The following is a 21,848-nucleotide window of genomic DNA, read 5'->3' on the forward strand; positions in this document are numbered from 1 at the left end:
ATTTGAACTTGACATGAGCATGTGAGAGAGAACAATTATTATTGTGCCCATTACATGGATGAAAGTATTAAGCTCTATATAATTTCAGTTAATCTTGTAATTTAAGTAACACAGGTAGTAGACTGACTACTAGTTCACAGCTGGAACTTAATACACTATTATTCTTTTCAGCATTCTAATTGCCTCCAGATTGACTAAATTATATGCATTATTCTCCAAACAAATGAGGCTGAGAGCAAGAAATGTTCAGTCTTAATGTTGGACAGAAAGTAACATTTTAACATTATTATTCAATTAGAAAAAACTTTCTGTTAGCATTATGAGAGTCTTTCAAGACGACGTTGCCAGTAACATCCATGTTAATCAGTTGTGATCTGACTGTCCCAAGGACTTCTTGCCCCTATTGAACTTGACCCTTTGCCTAGGTGGAATTTAAAGTAAAAGATGCTGGAATAAGCACTACAAACCTTGCAAACTGCAAAGTGGATAATTCAATTTTGAGACAGCCTCTCAAAGTAATATTTCTTCTATAACAGACAGGTGACAAAAATATCTTCATAGCGGATGAATGTTTTAAAATGTTCTTTTCTGAAATTTTATTTTCTGAAATTTTAGTTGTTCTTCTTACCACAAAAATGTATTTTGCTTTATTTTTAAGAACATAAAAATGATATATATATTTCATTGTGTGTCATTTATTTCTATCTGTATATATTTGATTAAGAGGCTTATGATACCTAAAATATTATATCTAAAGTAAGTTAACTCCAAGTTAATTTTTAAAAAAATATTTACTTTTTTGGCTTCAAAATTATTTTAAAATTTAAACTTCTGAAATTAGTAGTCTAGGATGCCAATTTTATTATTATTTCTTAGCTTCTAGACAAAACTGAGTAGCCAAAAGCTATGAATACCTTTTTAGCATCATAAAATTAAATTATAACTAGATTATGGTCGCCAGCTTATATTAGTTAATATACAGCTTTTTCAACTAAAATTAAAAGGAAAGAAAACAAAAATAATTTAATACATTATTTGTTGTGAAAATAATTATGTTGTGACTACAAGTTTGCTTATATTTCAAATTGCTAAGATATGCTAAAGAGTAAAACATAGTTTTGTATTTTATTGATCATTTGGAGCTTTTGAGTTTTAGTTTTTCTTCTTTTCCTATCTCAAGCTTTTATTCATTTATTCATTTACCTATATAGTCTGTTTATTGATGAGCCATTATATTCCAGGGACATAGTAAATAATAATGAAAAAGATAAACTTAGACTGTAACTTTATGAACCTATGCTATAATTACAAAATTATCTAAAGCATTATCATTTTAAAAACTTAAAAATATTGAACTATAAATTTCTGTTATCTCATTCAGTGAACTTGAGAGATAAATATATATGCAATTCTTGAACATTCCATTATTACATATCGCATATGAATGTATTACTTTTCTACGTGAATGAATATAAAGCACATATTTGCTTCCTATTTTTGAAAATTCAGTACTGTATCAGATACCTACACAACTATTCAGTTACATAATTAATTCCTTTATATAAATTTCTAGTGTTATTTTCTTTTTAGAAAATTATTAATGTATGGAGAAAGATAGCCAATTTTTTAGCTACACAGTACTCTTCAATTGCTTTATAGCAAAATAACATGTAGGTTAAGAGTTATTTATAATTATATTTGCATCACATATGCTTGTAAGCCTCAAATCCAACGATGGTCTCTACTGAAGTGTGTCGATGGGTTTGGATGTAACAGAGGCAACTATTTAGATGCAGAGTCACTGTTACGGCCCACACTGCAAATACATAAAGCAAAGAAACTTTCATTATACATCTCAACACTATATTTTAAGAGTGAATGAAATAGTTATAGTCACGATCAATGTGCAGAATTTTTGGAATATGCCATGAGATGATAGATTATAATTTGTTCTTTACATGACTTGGCATTTAGAATATTAAATATATCGATGAGGGTAATAATGTCGATGATGTAGTATGTTTCAGAAAGTTAAAGTAGTCACTTGCTTTTTGTTAAAATATCTTTTAAAATAGGACTGTGGTCAATTTTTTTTTTTTTAATTAAAAAGAAATTTGGAAGCTAGTGGGCTCATTTTCAAGGGAGCTTACCCATTTTCTTTTGAAAAATTTAATTGGTTACAACAGCATCCTTTAAATTTATTAGCCAATATCTTTTTTAAATGATGTATTTCCATCTATGGCCATGCCACCCTGAACAAGCCTGATCCTGTCTGATCTCAGAAGCTAAGCAGGGTTGGGCCTGGTTAGTACCTGGATGGGAGACCACCTAAGAAGACCAGGTGCTGTAGGCATAAAAAATAAAATAAATAAATAAATAAATAATATATTTCCACTTGCTTACTGTTTTTCTAATTGTCTACTTGAGTTTCTTCCACAATTAAGAAAAATATATTTTATCCTATAAAAAGGAGGTGAAAAAGCTTTTCCTAGCAAAACATAGAACTAAGAAACCTCAGCTCTTTTTATTCAGTACTAATTGCTCCCGTAAATAAACCTACAAAGCAGTTTGTACTGAGAAATAAAGAGCAGTATTTCTGTAACAATCAGAGTTCATCTGATCTATCCTGGACAGGAACGTATTTAACAGTATCCTTGCCTAAGGTCCTTACTTCTCCTTAATTTCTTTCAGTTTGCAATCTTCAGTATTCTTGGCTTGTACAGGCATAACTCCCACTTTCTGGCTTCCTTGTTCTCTCCTTGAGTGTCTCAGTCTGCACATGGTCATCTTGCTATGAGGATACCAGTCATAATGGAGTGAGGGTCCACCCTACTGATGTGTGACCTCATTTTAAGTATTTATGTCTACCATTTTCTAAATAAAGTCACATTCTGATACACTAGGGGTTAGGATTTCAACACATATTTTTTGAAGAGACAGAATTCAACCTAGAAAAGACAAAGCTCACTTAATGCAAATGAAGAATGGATAATGCCAGGTAAAAGGAACAAAGTTAATAAGAAAAAAAAAAAACAATAATAAGCCTAGTAATCAAACCGTGTCTCAATATGAAGATGATTTGGGCAGCAAAATTGCCTTAATGTGAACCATAATACTAAATTCCTCCTGAAGAGAAACATAATCTGTGAACAAGTTTGAAAGATTTGCAACTGTGGTGCTTGAAGGATTCAAATGCGGGAGTCAGCAACATAAACAAAGAGGAGAAAATGCAGATCAGATCCCAGTTCACAGGACTTATAGTGGTGAAGATGAAAAGGGCACAGGAAAAGAATACAGCTAATTAATAATAATAATAATAGCAAAATATGATACATATCAGGGATAACTATAAAGGTTAAAAAGGATAGCATATTTTGTCACTTTGTCTCATTACTCAAGTAATCGGGCATGCACTTTAGAGCTTGGCAGTTCAAAATGTCCAAGCTAGATCAGCAGTCTTGGGAGACTGAGAGAAACCTGCTCAACTTCGTAACAATCTTCTCAGGATCCACATCCACATTCGAATATGAGAAGCACTGCTCTACAAGTTTATATACAAGAGATGTATATACAAGAGTTCTAATTTCTACACTACAATACATTTGTTTTCTCTGAAACGTATGTTTCTACATCTATAGAAAAGGGAATTTGAACTGATTCTCTTTGAGATTTTCAAACCTCGTAGCTCTACATATATAAGTTTGCCTCTAAATTTTCAAATGTATGTCAAAAAAAAAAAAATCCATCCCCAAAACTAAAATAATGTGTACTTTTAGCAAACAAGAACAGCAAGATATTTTCTTAAAAAAGGGGACACTAAAAGAAGCCATGCTATTTTCTTTGGCTTATTTGATTATAAAAATACAAAAGTTTGGATAGCATTTTCACTGAACAAAAGAGCTGAGCCTCTGAAAAGATATTTCTAAATTGAATTAATGATGATTTATACTTATTACTAATAGTTATTCCAACATCTGTTGTTCCTTGGAACAATAGGGTTTCCAGACACGTAGTTAAGTTTAATCAGGAATCACTTACATGGGTAAGAAGAGATCGATGATTTCATTTAAAGCAGAGTTATAAATTTTCTCAAGGTCACTAAGAAAGGCAAAGTTCAGACCTGAATTCAAAACCAAACTTACAGTCGATTATTCAAAATAAGGTGATAAACTAGGTCAGAATCTAAGGTTTATTGTTGATATAACATGCTATTACTGACAAGAACACACAGCACAGTTTCTATATCTATCTATCCATCCATCCATCTATCTATCTATCTATCTATCTATCTATCTATCTATCTATCTATCATCTATCATCTATCATCTATCTAATCTATCATCTATCTATCATCTATCTACCTATCATCTGTCTAGCTAGCTATCATCTCTCTAGCTATCATCTCTATCTATCTATCATCTATCATCTATCATCAATCATCTGTCAAATCTATCATCTGTCTCAGTCTGACTTTTATTGATCTGATTGCAAATAAAATAACTTTTCCCTAAGTTATCTAAAAGATTCTGTGTGCCTTGACATGGATTCTTTTAAGGAAGTAATCCCTCTAGTCAATTTTATCAACAGACATACATCTTTTATGGCCACAGTCTATTCACATATTTTGTATCATATCTTTGCAAGAGGCATTTTTTGTAAGGTTTACCAATAATTGGGCCTGCATAATCTGGACATAAATTAGAGACTGAGAGTAAGGGTTAGGAAAATAAACTTCTTGGTGTTCATTTTCTGTAAAATAGGACATTACTGGTTGGTGTGTTTATAAGCACAACAAAAAGGCTACCTTTTTGAAATGAAATATATCGACTATGAAATAAATTTCCTTTTGTTTAATAAGTTAAGAAATGTTAATGTAAGTACACCTAGAACTGGCCACTTCCTTGTATTAGGGTCACAGAACACATTGGAGAGAACGCTGAGTTTCATTATGTTTTTGCTTAAATTAGAATCTTATAAACTACTGAAGCAATCTGACTTACACTACACAGATTTCATAAACATAATTTTATTGTTCAAATTTTCATTTCCTAGTCAATTTCTCACAATTCAGAAACTTTTTTAGATGTAGGGTCTCCCCCATCACTCACATACTCATACCTATAGCAAAAATACTGCTAAAAATGATTAGGTGGAAGAAATATTATAAAAATCGTAGAATTTCATCAGTTCCAAATAAAAAAAAAAAAACCCATGTCAAGGCACAAGGAATCTTTTAGATGACTCTAGACTAAAGCTGTTTTATTTGCAATTAGACCAATAAAAATCAGAGAAAATCTCTCTCTCAAACTTCCAGATAAAACAATTATAAGTAAAATCTTTCTCCTAGAAACCTCACTGGGAAATAACGTAGATTATTTATTACATGGTCATTCCATGTGGGAAAAACATACAGATGCATAGGATAAAGTTTGAAATAGCAAGAACTATATTTTTTAATCATACAACTTAAATTTCATTGTGAGTTCCAATATTATACATGTGACATTGAAGAAAAAATAATTTAACATTTGTAGGTTGCTTTTCATATAAAATCGAAATTATCATGACATCTAGAGGTTTCTGAAAAAATTAAAGATAAAACTACCATATGATCTAGTAATCCCACTTCTGGGTATATATCCAAAGGAAATGAAAACAGGATATGAAAGAGAAGACTTAATTTTCATTGCAACAATAATTTCCATATTGTAGCATTATTCATAATAGCAAGATATGGAAACAAGGTAAGTATCTATCAAGGAATGTGATATATACATAATAGAATATTATTCAGCCATGAGAAAGAAGGAAATGCTTCCATTTATGACATGGATGGACCTTAAGGGCATTATGCTAAGTGAGATAAGTCAGACAGACAAAGACAAATATTGTGTAATATTACTATTTGTGAGATATAAAAAAAAAAAGCCTAATTCATACAAACAGAGTAGAATGATGGTTACCAGGGGCTGAGGGTAAGGGAATTGGAGAGATGTTGGTCAAAGAGTATAAACTTTCAGTTAGAAGAGGAATAAATTCTGGGATCTAATACACAACATTTTGATTATAGTTAATACTGTATTATATTCTTGAAAGTTAAGAGATTAGATCTTAAATGCCCTCTCTATGTAAAAGGAATGATAATTAAGTGATCCGATCGATTTGTTAGCTAATGCTACAGTGCTAATCATATTGCCCTATATAAGTATATCAAATCAACATGTCATACACCTTAAACTTATACAATGTTCTATGTCAATTACATCTCAATAAAAAATGTGGGTCTAAGATTCATATAGGATGACATACATGAACGTGCTTCTTATACAATAAAGTGCTATAGAAGCATGTTGTAGTGTTGTTGTATGCATTTAGGTGCTTCCCAACCCTTCCCCACCCAACATCAATGCCAAGGTCCAAGCTCTCTCTTTTTTAACTGTGAAATTTGCTTAAGAAACTGTCGCTTGGAAGCTGCAAAGTCTGCCAGTACTAAACCAATTTGATAGAAGAATCCTAGAGCGGAGAGGACAGAAGATTTTCTTTCCTCTGCAGTTCTAGTTATAAAGCCCAGATATAAAAAGAGAAAGTCATTGTGGTATGACATATGAATTTTAAGGAGCTTTTATCGGGTTCATTCATATTCTAAAGTGATGCCCTCAAGACTTTTTACCATCTTAGAAAATAAATATATATATACATACATATATATAGTCTTTTTCTTAAAAATATTAAAGTAAATATGTCATTTTTACAAAAATGGGTTATTATAGTCATCGATCATGTAACTACATAGATAAGATTCTAGACTTATTCACAGCCAGCTGCAAACCAACCAGCAACTTCATATTTGATATATAGATGAAGTGAAATTGCTTTAAAGCTAATGCAGAATTTATTTGTAGTGTACAATTTATTAGTATGCATAAATATGAATTAGAACCTGCAAGCTATATTAAATTTAATGCATGAGAAAGGGAAGTAATGAATTACTTGAAAATCATTCTAAAGCATCATTGCTAATGCAGCTGCTAAACCACAGTAGTACTAACTGCAGAGACTAATATTATTAAACCGTCCAGAGTCCCCAAACAGTGTTTTACACAATTCCTGAAAGAAAATAAGCAAAAGCATTTACTCCCAGCTTCATGCATAAATATAATATGAAAGTATATATACCTAAAAAAAGTATATGTACTAAATCTGCAGGAAAAAAAAATCCTCATGATTTAACATGCCTGTAAAAGAATTATTATTCTAATGGTTAAAACAAAAATTGCCTTTAATTTTCAGAGGGATGATACATGAGATTTATTAGCTTCCTATTTCTGATGGATGAAAGAAAATGTAATAAATGAAGAGATGAGCTTGCAACTGCACTCACTCAGCTTTATTTAGTGTTGTTGCTCAGCTGACTTCACTCTCTGGAACTCTAATATTGCACTGGCTAAGCCTTTTAGTGTGCACTAAATCCTAGCCGCATGAAAGTGAAGCTAAATAGTATTTACAAGTCTTTTTCATACAAAGTGCAAACCAGTATTCCATTTATAATCCTATAATAACACTTTGTAATCTTCATACCAGTGCAGTGCAAACAACACATTTGCTTTAGAAATGAGCATAATTATATAGATCACATTTGAGTTAGACTGGATGACCTTTTGCTAGCATTCTCTGATAACTCAAGAAAATTTTACTACTTGGCTGCCTTTTCTCTTTTTATCTAAATGATCAGTTTTTGGCCTGAGCCTCTAAAATCTTCAGAATCTTTCACTTTGGTTTATGTGAAGATTTTTTTTCTCCCAGCAGCAGATATTGTACACACTTGAGATACGAGGAGAAACATAAAACACAATGTGAAGGATGATACAATTTTTTTTTCTATAATTGGGTTTAGAATGGTTTGTAATTAAATTTTTAATTAATACTTTTGAGGATACACTTTATATGCATAATTTAAATTAAATTGATATTATATATTACATAATTCAAACCTAGTTTTTCCACTTAATAACACATCAGAAATTTTGTATCAGATGACTGAATGTCTTCCAGTCATTTATTCACTAAAATAGTTTTGTATACCTATTGTGGGTCTCATACATTAGGACAAGTGGTGACAATCGTATGCTTGTTTTAAAAGAATTTTCCTCCTGAAATGCAAATGGAAATCAAAGATAAGGGAGATGTGATGATAACAACAGCATAAACCAATTTTTTTACAAAGTAAATTCCAGCTCCACTGAGAAAATGAAAATGTATTAAGAGGCATCTATAACTTTAACACATTTCTACTCTCACTTCTAGGTCCTCCTAATAGACACAAATCCATATAAGATAAGCAAGCATTTCTGCATGTATGCCACTGGACAAGGACTCTTTGTCTCTTCAAGATAATGGAGGGTTAAATTCATAGCATGCATCCATTCATCCCTGCATTCTTCCACCAGCAAAATTTAAAAACCTTAGGTAAAACATCACAAAGACAGATTGGGAGACTATCCTAAGTAGATATATTTCCCCCGCTACTACATTTGTAAATTCCACAAGAGGAAATTTGTTTCAAGGTCTCCTCTGCTCATAAAACAATCTCAGAGTAAAAGAACCTCATTTGGTTGCTTTAAGCAGACCATATTTACAGGACAGTAAGAAATATCACAACGTGTAAAAAATATAAAATTTTACTTAAAGAAAAACAGCTGGAATATAGGCTTCTTGAGAGTCCTAAATCACCAAATATATAATAAATGTGCATGAATGCATGGATCTAAATGTGAACAGATATATGTATAATGATATATAATTGCAGACTCATACTTCTATGTTTTATATTCAGCCTAATAAAGAAAACACAATGTTCTCATGGTTAGTTTACTGTCCCTTTCCTCACCCCTGTATGATTCCTGGTATCCATGCATGCTTAAAGATATTTTATGAATTTCCATTGGCACCATTTTAGCCCACGTTGCTCTAAGAGCTCTTATAAGCTGCCTGTAACTGATCTCCTGCCTCCATTCTTGTAATGTTCAATTAATTCTCTACACTTCAGCCAGAGACTTAAAAAAAATAATGTTCTCTTTTTATATATACTATCTTGTGCATTCCCATTGCCCTCATATCTAAATGTTTAATCACAGCAGTGTAGTCATATGTAACATGACTGTTTCTCATTTTCGCAAATTCAACTTGCACTATTTTATCTCTTAACATACTACTGTCATCTAGACACATGGCTTCCTTTGGGTTCTCTGAACATAAACTATTCTTTTCCTCTCGGCCTTTGCATTATTTACAGCTACTAACTAAAAAGTTATTTCCCCAAAGAATGACTTTTTGGATTCTTCAGATCTCAGCAAAAATGTCACTTAGTGGGAGATGTTCTATATCTCCTTACTTAAAGTGGCCTTTATCCCATCATTTGGATTTTTATTATCCTTTCACAGCACTTGTCACAGTCTCTAATAATTATATTTATTGGTTTACTTGCTTACTCTCTGTTTCTTGCAATAGCACAATCAGAGGAGTAAGATTCTTGATTTCCTGGTTAACTTTTTTATTTTCGTACCTGCCCTGTACCCTGCAGCTAGTAGCCACACAGTAGAATGTTGAGTAAATGTGTTGTATACACTGGTAGCAAGTGGGGGAGTATGCTTCAATTGTGAGATGCTTATGGGTCCAAATGGCTTCTGCTTAAGATTATATTTAGTTATATGTAGCTGTCTACAGAGTACAGTTATTTTATATCTCCTGGCGTAATAAAGTTGCTGAAAAGATTTATTTAAGCACAAGATTTTCTTTTACATTTATACAATTTAAAAGTTATATGAATTATTTTGTTGCTAGCGTTTATATCCCTTCATCATTCTGATTCTTTCAGACCTCTTCTGGAACTTTCCCTTTATTTCCATTGGATCTATTGATTGTAACTTATCTCTTAGGTCTACATCCTTTATTCTTATCTTTTTACATTGCTAACCTTTGTGAGTTCACCCAAGCTCATGACTTCATCTATAACATTTACATTGAAAACCACTTGTACAATTTTGATCTTTTACATGCATAACTGTAACCTAATACTTTGGAATACAGAATGATTTTGATAATAGACTTTTATCTTAATCTTAACAGATTTTTAAAAAAATCAGATTTATTCCTTAAATTGTTTACTCCTTACAGATTTCCTATTTCTTTTATTGATATATCCTAGGCCAGAAATCTTGGAGTCATTTTTAAATCAATAGTCTTTATTTTGTCTCTCTGTTTTGTTTGCTCTTAGCATTTCCTTTACAATATCTCTTGGACTTATCCTTTATATTTCTTTTCCCATAGCTCTCACTCTAATCCCTTAACTCACTCTTAAATAACTATAAATATTTTCTATTCAGCCCACTTCCTTCAGATGTTTACTACTACTCACCACTGCCAGATTATATTTTTAAAACACATTTTTCATCAGTTTTACTTCCACACAGGGGCCCAAAGTGGTTTACAGTAATCTATGTTGAAATTACACACGCACGCGCACGCACACACACACAAACTCCAAACCGAACTTCTAAAACGTACTGATAAATGTGACTGTTTTAAAAATTAACTTGCTATTTTATTTTCTTAGCAATGGTGAAACAAATTTATTTTCTCTTCCATGTCATTCAGTGTGTTAGTACTCCAACTTCAAATTTTTATAATCTTATTCCCTTCTCTGTACCCATGTAAGATACATCATTTAGAGCTAAATGTTGTATATACTAGTATATACTCACATATCTCCATTAATTCTCCTTCTACTTCATGTTGAGCTTCTTCTTTGAATTTCACACTCCTTTATATCTTGTATCATAAATATAATTGCTTGAATATGTATGTCTTGCTTATGTATTCACTTTTTATATCTTTAATCATGATCATCAAAAAAATATAATTTTAAATGTTTTCAAAGATTAAAATTGGAAAGTGGTTTATACTTCTAAATGTAGGAAGTAAACTAAAACAATTAATTTTAATAAAATACTAATATACAAATAAGTATGTGTCTATACTACACTTGTAACACTTCTTATATCTGACCTAATATAAGCATTACTTTAAGTCGAAATTGACAGATGTATTTTAAAAAGCACCTTGAGACAACATTTATTTATCCTTTCACATGAGTAAATGTTTAAAAATTCCCTAGTGGATTCCAAACAAGATATAATGAATACGTTTCAGGATGTCTTTACATTTTAGAATCAATCATCTTTACATATTTTACAGCACCAGATGTTTATAATTTTGCTTACGAGTGTAGTATAGTAATTTTAATAAATTAATTTGATAGGAAAATGAAGAATATTAATAAATTCTATAATTCTACACTGAATTCATTTTATACCTAAGTCTGTTCAAAAGTCTTTGAATCTGGAATACAATTTTGAAATATTTCATTTTTGTAAAGCTACTCAAGACAGCAGAGACAAATAGTTTATAAAATGTTCATAGTTAGGAATGCTGCTTTCTCTTCATTTTGACACATCTAGGGCATGCAATTATTCACAAAGGTCACTTTCTAAAGAAGAAAAAGAACAATGACCAAAGGCAGCATTTAGGTTTCAAATAGACTTTGACAATTTAATCAATGACAAACTCCCAATGTCAAGAACCATCTTATTTCTAGGTAGACAGAGAATGACATTTCATCATAGTAAGTACAATTGCCCACATTAAAAACTAGCCCCCCAAATTACTATGAATACTCAGAGTAAGATTTTAAGAAAAAAAATGAGAATTACAAAGTTATATTAAGTTTAAATGTCAGTACAACTTTCCTTTCCTTACTGACATTTTTTTTAAAAGGTCTTATTGTGAATTAAGTAATGCTTATAATCTTAAAGAGATATAAAATTCAAATCTTGATTGAGAAAATATAATTTACCACATTGCCCCCATTACTTTCACTTTCCAAATTTGTGCTAAAATTAACTGCCTGAGATATGCAACATTACGGTTGCCCTTTCAACTGATTCCCTCCCTCCTCCACCCCTCTCAAATCAAAGAGATGTCTTAAACCATGCATGGAATACATTTTAAATAGTTTTGAGATATAGCTTAAGAATGCCTTTCTAGAAATATTCTAGGATGCCAACTTTTATATTAGTTTTTAAAATAATATTGCTCACCATTATCAATCAGCAACCATAACCACTTCAACTTATGTATATCCAGTCTATAATTGGTATTAATATTTACCTAGGAAACTGCCATTTTTAAAGTTATTTCAACTCTTTACGGCTCAAATTCTATTCCTTAAGATAATGTAGTAACACTTTTGTACACAACAGGCTTTGAGATGACTCAGTAATACAATATATGTAAGCCCTAGTAATGTTTTAGACATATATTTTTACAATAAATATTCTTAATGAGTAATTTATTATTCTATGTTTACTTTCTATTTTGCAAAATGTATATCTTTATTTCAATGAGATATTCTGAGTCTTTCAGTGAAATGAACTCAAACAGGAGGCACGATAAGATATTTGCATAACTTTTGTTAACACATTAGTAAAACAATATTTTAGGAGAGTGGACAATGAACCTGATTTTTAATGGGAATAGCTAATCCAGTCATCATGTGATAGATAACATTCATACTAGTGATAACGATTATGAGATTTTTGAAACAAATAAGAAGTATAGAAAGTGAAAAGTTGTAGAATAAAGTTATATTTTAGTATGTGCCTACAACTGAAATACCTGAATCAATTTTACTAAACCACAAAATTTTCATTTCACATTTTTTATAAAAGTATGTTATGGGTACTTATAGCTGGGAAAACGGTGTGCTTTTTCCTTAGACTGCCTCTACTAGGTTTATGGGATGGGCAAAATAGGTGAGGGAGATTAAAGGCACAAACTTCCAGTTATAAATAAATAAGTCATGGGGGTGTAATGTACAACATAGGGTGTATAATCAATAATATTATAATAACTTCATATGGTGAGAGATGGGTACTAAACTTATTGTGATAATCATGTTGTAACATATATAAATATCAAATAACTATGATGTACACCTATAACTAATAGGATATTGTTAGATATATATCTTATAAGTTATCTAGTCTACTTAAATTCCTTGTATTTTAAAAAATATAACCAGTATCAAGAACAGATATTTTTATCTTACCAATTCATCATGTACACATAAAATCTAGACTATATTTAGGCAATATATAAAAGAGTGAAAATCTTTTTGCACATATATTAGTTGTGGAATCCTTCCAATAAATCTAGAGTTTCTCAATAATGCATATATCAAGGAACAAATCTTCCATTTTATATTCCTTCATACCATTAAAATAATAGATTGATGTAGTTTTTTTTCTTTTTCTTAATAGCAATACAACAAAGGATATCGTTAAAGTTCAATATCCCAGGTCAGCTTTATGGAGAAGTGGAGCAGATCAACACTTGGTGTTAATTCAGGAAAGTCCAAAGGGGGTTTTTATTTTTGAGGTTAATCCTTTTATCTCTAGGCTTTGGTCCCTATTAAAATTCAAAGACCCCTGGGGGAAGGAACACTTTATCAGCTATAAGTCATTAAGTGTGAATAAAAGGTCTGAAATCTAAAAGGCAATAGAGGCATGAGAATAAGATATTGGTAGAGAGAATTTTAAAAATTGAGTAGCATGAGAAAAAAAAGTCACATTTACTTTTTCTCTCAGGTCTTTAGAAGTAAAATAACAAGTACACTGGCCATTGAAATAGAGAGAAATACTCAGGACTTCAGAATTTTTTCCATTGTACTGAACTATGTACAACTGACCCATTTCAATGTTTTCCCGTATGTGAATGGTAGATGCTGCAAAGTCTCTTGGTATTTGTTTCCTAATTTCTCAAGTTTCTTTTCACCTTTGCCAAGGTTAGACCAAAAGATTGAAGATACTGATAATGAATTAGCAAGGAGTGAGATTCCTATATAAGCATGTGTAGAATACATCATACGGCTGAAAAAATCCAGTCAAAAACGTTCATTCAAGCACTGACCATTGGACGAGTTTACTTCTAGATCCTGAAAATACAGTCAATTAGTCCTTGGTGACTGGATTCTAATTACAGTTTTGAGGATTCTATTGCTAATATAAACACCAAAAGCTCCAGCTGTTCATTTTAGCCTCAAAGGAGCCCATTATTGACCCTTTTTATTATGTTATTTCCATTAGTAGATAGAAATATTGCTTCTAATTGTAGGTTATCTTCCTCAAGGCGTATGCACTGAGTTCCAATTTCTGAAAAAATATTGAGTGTCACACAAGGTTAATAATTCACTAAAAATAAAGATAAATTCAGTTACTTTATAATGTCTATAAGTCACACATTTTATCAGCAATACAATTGTTTTTCCTAATTCCTGAATTCCAAAGTTTAATTACACCCACAAATTGGGTTCCTATATTTGATTAAACAAGACCTGGAAGAGAGATATAAGCGCAATATCTTGAAAAAGTTTACATATGTCTAACCAATGTTTGTAACAGATGAAATCAATAAGATACCTGATATTTTTATTGTTACTTATAGGTAACATTGGGATAGCTTTACTGTTAATTAACACTATATAAGCCAATTAAAATAAAGTTCATTGAGTGATATCAATTCCCAATTTGAAATACTTTGAAGTTTTTGATAAAACTTTATTGTTTTTGTTTTTCATTTTATTCTTACAACAAATAAGTGAGTGTTCATAACAAATTATTTCTATGTCTTAGAAACGATGAAATAAATTTTATTTATAAATAATACTTGGCTCCTTATTGGTCATCAGAACAAGAAACCAGTTTGTTTCTCTATATTGCTTCTTACATGCTACTCTAATATTGATCATCTATATCACTTCTATCTACTGTATGCAATGTCAAAACCTTTATCAACAAAGGTGAAACTAATAGAGCAGCCAGAGAGATCTATGTTGGTATATCAGAAAGGTAGATATGGTATAGCATTATAAAATATTAAGTAAAATAATGCCAAGTTATTTGGAAATGATATATTTAAGTTTGAAGTCTTGCAACATGGAATAATTTAAGACTGCAGGCAGTGAAACGGAAGAGGTTCACCTTTGCTAAGACAGGACAGGGTCAATACTTTGAAAAGAGAGAAGGTTATAATAGTACATGTAATTTATATCTTTGAGTAGGTATACAGAAATAAAAACAAAAAACAAAAAAAAAAACAAATTCCACCTTTATCCTCTCCAGAGAAAACAAGGACTACCCAGAAGAAACATTTTGCTTAGAGGCAAAATAGATTTTGACTTTTCCAGAGTCCTTGCTTATAAAAAGACACCATAAGCTAGCTACAGCAGAAGCTGGTTCAGAAAAGCTTTATGAATAGTGAACAGTGTGCGTAGTGGTTATTCCTTCCCTAGTCCATTGATGCTGGAACATTTACATATAACAATAATAAATATTTCAACTACAATTTGAAATTTTTACTTTTTAAATGACATTTCTACTGGGAAAAACTCACAGTCTAATTGAAATCCATGTATCAGGGGAAAAAAAGGAATTTTTGAAAGTTTTGGAAGAGTATAAAAAAGAGGGACCACTAATTCTGAAAGTAAAGCACTCTCTGTGATTTTCTTTCTCATTTGGAAGATGGGGTTAGAAAGTGAAGAAGCTCTTGGTAAACTAAATGAGAAAAATACTACATAAACAAAACTATAATTAAAACTGAATATTATAAAAAAAACTAATACTTCTATATTCAAATTGTCCATCACTTTAAATTTATCTGACTTGTGTATATCATCATCATCATCATCATCATCACCATCATCATCATCTCTATTGGTGGACTTCTAGTCAGGGTGACAATGAAGTAGATAATTACCTCAATGTTTACCATTTTTACTTCATCTTTTATTGAGTGTAATTTATATATAATAAAATTCACAGAAATGTGTCATTCACTTTCAGTATTAATACTTGTATACAATTATATAATAAAAACAAGTTTTAAAAAATCATCAATTCTTTGATACCTCTTTTCAGTCAGTTTTCACAAGCCCTCTGATGCAATCACTTTCTAATTTTTATCATCATAGATTAGTTTTGTTTATTCTTTGCCTTGATACATATACTATGCACACTTTTCAGTGTGTTGCCTTTTACTCGACTTAATATTTTTGATCATTGTACCTGTTACATGTATCATTCATCAATTCCTTTTACTGCTCAGTAGTCCACCATTGTATAAATAAGGCATAGTTTATCCATTCTTCAGTTGCTGGACAATTAGTTCAATTCCTATTATTATTAATTATAGTATCTGTGAACTTTATTTTTTAAGTCTCTTTGGAGATACAGATTTTCTTTTCTTTTGGAAAAAGACCTAGGAGTAGAATTCTAGTGAAAATACTAGCAGTGATTATATGTTAAAGTTATGTTTATCTTCATAAAAAAATCTTCTAAACAATACTCCAAAATGGTTGGACTATTTTGTACTCTCACCAGCAATGTGTAAGAGGTGTAAGAGTTTCAGTTGCTCCATATCTTTGCCAACCTGGTATTGTCAGTTTTGTTTTGTTTTATTAGAGCTTTTGTTGTTTATTTAAGTTAAAGTTAAATATAAGTTAAAATTGCATCCAATTTGTGGTTTAAGTTTGAATTTTCTAATTGCTAATCATGTTCAATACCTATTCAGGTGTTCATTAGCCACATTTTCTTTTTGCCTTTTTTAAAGTATATTTTCAAATTTTTTTGCCTACTTTTAAACACCACGGCACACTGTTTGGTCTCAATAAAATGAATTGGTTTCTTATATAGTCAGTACTTTTGTCTGAAGTTTAAAATATCTTATAAGTAGAGTAGTCTAGTTTCTTGCCCTTTAAAAAATTAGTTTATAATATTTGGCACTTACAAAAGAGTTTTGTTACTCAGGTTTTTAAAATATTAAATAATAAAGTATATACAAAGTATAAAATATACCTGTATTAACATATAATTTATTATGTTATAATGTATTTATTACTTGTAATATATATATGCATATTTGTCTGTCTGTCTGTCTATACTCAAGTTGTCCAAAATATAATTTACAAAGATTCTATCATGTTTATAAATCAACCTGTTTCTGGTTGAATATAATCACTGTGACAAGCCTACAAGAATCATATCTTTAAGAAAATATTATAGGAGAAAGCCCAAATGTTTCTTTCAGATATCCACAAAACTTAGTCTCAAAAATTAAAAATAGAATTACCTATACGATCCAGGAATCCCACTTCTAGGTATTTAGACAAAAGAATTAAAATCAGAATCTCTAAGAGATATATGCACCCACATGTTTGTTGCAGCATTTTTCACAATAGCCAAGATTTGGAAAAAACCTAAATGTCCATTGACAGATGAATGGATAAAGAAAATGTAGTATATACATACAATGGAATATTATTCAGCCATAAAAGGAAAGAGATCCTGATTCATAAATAGATCAATTTTGAGAACATTATGCTAAGAGAAAAATGTTAGACAGAGAAGGACAAATACCGCATGATTCCACTTACATGAGGTATTTAAAATAGTCAGACTCAGAAGCAGAACATAGAAGGGTGGTGGGGGGGAGCGGTGAGGAGTTGCTGTTTTAAGGAAATAAAGTTTCCGTTGTGCAAGATGAATGCCTTCTAGAGATCTGCTGAACAAAAGTGTGGCTGTGGTCAACAATACCATGCTGTATACTTAAAATTCATTAAGAGAACAAATCTCACATTATTTTTACCACAATTTTTAAAAAGCACGAAAAAAGTACCTTCTAAAATGTGTGCACTATGGCCTTTCTCGGGAAGATGAAGTGTAAGAGTTGCATACCCTCGTCCTACACCTATTTTCTCAAAAGATAATGAGTACCTCAATTAGATTTTCTCATGTTTTACAATCATTTACCTGCGTAGGGCACGTGGTCACATGCAGGAAAATAATTACAGCTGTGGCAACATTCTTTGGACAATTTGAAAAATCCTTTACTATTTATCTGCATTGTTCCATAGCAGTAGCAGAACAAATTTAAATAAAGTTAGAACTGCAATTATTTATTATTATCTTTTTGATTATTTTTTATCTGGGTAACACAGAAGAATAAACATAATCAGTTCCAGCTGGAAACACCTCTACAGTATGTCAAGGACATAAGTTCACAAATTGACTTTTCCCACTATTCATGTGGTATATGAAAAGAGTAATGCAAAAGGGACTTTAATTAGTGTATCTCATAGTAGAAATAAACAAAAAAAGATACACTACTGATTGCATTGAAAGTGAGTAGCATGCTTAGCTCTAAACAATTGAGCAGAAGTGGTTTGTTAACATTTCTTTGATCACAGAAATTTTTATTTTATTAGATTATCTCATGTGGAGCTTAACTCATATATGATTTTAAGTATAAATGGTAAAATACAATAGACTTGTTAATAAAAATGATATGACAAATATTTACCCTGAAAAACTAAAGGATTATAATATTTACTGAAGGCCTTTATAGGTCAAAAGAATCGAACAGAGGAAGAAATAATACCAAAGAAAATTTATTTTTATATCTAGGTTCCCCCTCTTAAAAACTACAATAAGAAAGCAATAGATATCTCTGATTCAGTGAAGTACATTCTCAAATACTTTTTATTGTGTATTTGTGATTATCATTTACTGCCTTATTTCAAAAAGAAATAATTCACGAAGTGAAAATCGGGAAATTTATTAAGTAATGATTTTGTGCTAGTAACTACTAGAGGTAAGCTATGTAAAGGATAAGTATAATAATTTTTATCATGGTAAAATGAACTTGTATTTTGCCTTAGCATTCATATAAAGAAGAGTAAACTCACACACATTAACAATTCTTTAAAAAATTGATAAAATAATTTGTATCATTTGACATTACATTATATTCCTAATATTAAATATTTGCTCTAACCTCAGGTTTTACGTATGTTCCTTATCTATTACCTTAAAATGAGCAGACAGCCTAGTTCATGAGTCATGCAAAAATAGCTCTTAGTTTTCAATTTGCTTTGAGTAATATGGGGAATCCAAATAAAATAGATGTGTGCATTTACACATTTATTTTACCAAACTTATTGAGTGCTCAGTATATGCAATCATATGAAGGAATGTGTGAGAGAGTACCTTTTCCTAAAATAAATTAAAATCACAAGAGAGATCACCAAGATGGCAACATAGGATGCTCCTGAATCCCCTCCTTCCATGGCTATATCAAATATACAACTATGCATAGATCCATTCCCTCTGAGAGAAATCCAGAAACTAGCTGAGTGACTCTTCCAAATCAGGCAACTGAGAATATACCCACACTAAAATAATAAGACTGAGACACACTCTTGTCCTAAACTCTACTTCCAGCCCAGCTCTTTACAATTAGGAGGGAATTTCCAAATCCCAGCTTCTCCCTAAGGGATGAAGGATTTAGACCACACTGCTGTCACCCTAAATGTTAAGGCTGCCAGCCAAGGAATTCCCACTCCCCTTAGATTGTCTAGCCTGACAGCCAACAGAGCTTGTGTTTGAGTCCATCAGGACTGTAGTACACCAGGAAGCAGTTGTGAAATGGGCGTGTGAGCACTCTCTGTGGCTCTCTTCCCAAGGCTCAGCACTGAGGGAGCAGACAGAAACACCCATCTGCAGAGATTTTCTCTAAAGGGGGTTTGACTGCATGATTTCCCAAATGCTGCTCAAGGGTCTCGCTCCAAATCAGCCTGCATTTGGGTGCTGATTGGCATCCTCTTGGGAGTCTGAAAGAAACGTGGGCACATCTACCTTCTCCTTCAGCTTGCCTCAATAATAAAACCAGTCCACGGCTCCTCCCTGCCAGCAACTGGCCTACGCATTTAGAGCCCCAACTTTTGCAACTGCCACCTAAGAGATGGATCCTTAAATCACCTAGCTGTGATAGCCAAAGGGGCTTCACATTCATGAGTCTCACAGGAACATATTAAACAAACAAACAAACAAATGAGCAGTTCAAGTATGCGCACAAGCACTTTCTACAGCTATCTGCCCTGAGTTCAATGCAGATGAAACCAGCAGGAACATCCAAATCCTAGATTTTCCTTGGAAGGAATTTGAGCGCATATTTTCCCAGCTGCTGCCTAAGGCTTCAGCTTCCAATCCTGCGTGTGGAGCTGCCTGGGGTCCTCCAGAAAGCCTGGTAGAGCTTGTGGGCACATCTGCCTGTCTCCCCACAGCTTCCTCCAACTGTAAAACCAAGTTACCAGCTTCTCTCTGGAAGGAGCTTATTTATACATCTAGCACCCCAACTGTTAACACTGTCACCTGAGGGACTGGCTCCCAAATCAACTAGCTCTGGGACTGATAGAGATTGACAGTCATAGGTTCCGCCTGCAGCACACAAAACATAGAAGTGGTTCTATTTGGACACGCAGACACTGCCGTTTTTCCCGCAGCTCAGCACAAAGTGAGTGACCTCAAACACCCAGCTCCCAGTTTCTCTCTGATAGACACTAGACTGTTCATCTAATACCCTGAGTTTTCCAGGTGCTGCTAAAGGTGGGGCTTCCTATTAGCCTGTAGTGGGAAGCTGGAGGGGCAGGCAATTAGTCATTCTTTGGGAACCTGAACAGGCTTATGGGCATTTCCCAAGTCTTTGAGGCACTGATTGGTCTTGGCACACCTGAGATTATCGGAAGCCATTAAGAACCACGACAGCAGCTTGGACAATAACAAAAGCTTGAAAGGCAACAGGGAGCTCAAGGTGGGCTGATTGACAAAGTTCCTTTGCTGCATGAAGCCCATCTGTCAAGACAGGGAGAGGTCGTGGTTTTATCTATTGTGCAAAAATCAACACACAAAGTTAAGGAAAATGAAGAAACAAGAGAATATGTTTCAAATAAAAGAACAAGATGAATCTCCAGAAACTAACCTAACTAAACAGAGATAAGTGATTTACATGATAGAGTTCGAAATCATAGTCATAAAGTTATTCCTTGAGGTCAAAGGAAGAAAGAACAAAGCAAAAATTTAAAAATAGGATAGAAAATATAAAAAATACCAAAGACAAATCACAGAGGTGAGAATACAGTAATTGAACTGAAAAATTCAATTAGAAGGATTTAACATTATATTAGATCAAGCAGAATGAAAGATCAGTGAATTCAAAGACAGCCCAGTGGAAATCAACTAACCAGAGTAGATAAAAAGGAAGAAGAGTGAATATAGCCTAAAGAACTTATGGGATATTATCAAGCCAATCAATATATGCATTATAGGGGTCCCAGAAGGAAAAGAAAGGAACAGAAACTTATTCAAAAATATAATGACTGAAAACTTAACTCCATCATTAATGCTACCTATCATCTATGTCTAAGCTACCATAATTTTATGTTTGAATTTGTCTCTTTCATTAATAGAAGAGTCAGTGTGATTGTTTTAAAACATTAAACAAATTATATCTCACTTAAAAAAACTTCTAATTGTCTCATTCTCTAACAACAAAACTAAAATCTTTATAATAGCCTTTGATGATTTATACGATCTAAAATTCTATTATTTATCTCCTCTTCTACTAATTCTTCATATTATATGAGTCACCAGGACCTCTTTGCTATTCTTTAATTATTCCAGGAATACTCCTGCAGCACCTCCTTTGCATTAGGTGTTTCCTATGCCTGAAATATTCACTTCCGAATCTTTGCATAGGTTGCTTTTCCATCTCTTTTAGTTTTTATTCAAATGTCAAATTCGCAATAAGGCTTACTATAATGTCCCAACACTCTCACACTCCTTACATTGCTTGATTTTATCTTCTAATAGTAATTATTACTTTGTAACTTATAATATAAA

General features: G+C 32.0%; 1 pseudogene; it reads left to right on the forward strand.

Annotated features, from left to right (window-relative positions):
- The first annotated feature begins 2,234 nt into the window (after positions 1-2,234).
- LOC120622167 (uncharacterized) lies at positions 2,235-2,353 on the forward strand (annotated as a pseudogene).
- The last annotated feature ends 19,495 nt before the right edge of the window (positions 2,354-21,848 follow it).

The sequence above is a fragment of the Pteropus medius genome, unplaced genomic scaffold (assembly GCF_902729225.1).
Source record: "Pteropus medius unplaced genomic scaffold, Ma_sr-lr_union100, whole genome shotgun sequence".
NCBI lineage: Eukaryota > Metazoa > Chordata > Mammalia > Chiroptera > Pteropodidae > Pteropus > Pteropus medius.